General features: G+C 50.0%; 1 pseudogene; it reads left to right on the top strand.

Annotated features, from left to right (window-relative positions):
* Window positions 1-177: 177 nt before the first annotated feature.
* LOC109508697 (rhotekin pseudogene) lies at window positions 178-443 on the top strand (annotated as a pseudogene).
* Window positions 444-486: the final 43 nt, after the last annotated feature.

Raw genomic sequence — 486 nt, 5'->3', positions numbered from 1 at the left:
TTTTGCATCGTTGTCGGCGCCGATATGTTGTGTCAGACAATAGAATAATTGCTTTGTGTTCAACTAACCATCAGTCAAGAGTGCTCACATTTGACTGACACGGAGGTATTGATTTGACATATGTTTATATTTACATTAAAAAAAAACAAACAAACAGTCATTTCCTTCCTTTTGTAGGACAGCGACATCCAAAGAAAAATCGACCATGAGATCCGAATGCGCGACGGGGCCTGCAAGCTGCTGGCCGCCTGCTCGCAGCGAGATCAGGCCTTGGAGGCGGCCAAGAGCCTGCAGACGTGCAGCACCCGCATCATGGCCTACATGTCCGAGTTGCAGAAGATGAAGGAGGCGCAGGTCAGGCAGAAGGTGACGCGCAGGTCGTCCGACGCCGGGCCCATGGACGACAGACTACCGTGCAAAGGCAAAGTGGCCATATCGGGCAAGTACAGTTCGTGTCTGGACTCCTCACTTAAACACTTTAAACAA

Source organism: Hippocampus comes, unplaced genomic scaffold, assembly GCF_001891065.2.
Source record: "Hippocampus comes isolate QL1 unplaced genomic scaffold, H_comes_QL1_v1.1 C16505998, whole genome shotgun sequence".
NCBI classification, from domain to species: Eukaryota; Metazoa; Chordata; class Actinopteri; order Syngnathiformes; family Syngnathidae; genus Hippocampus; species Hippocampus comes.
The sequence above is the reverse complement of the archived record's forward strand: the minus strand, read 5'-3'. Positions and strand labels throughout refer to the sequence as shown.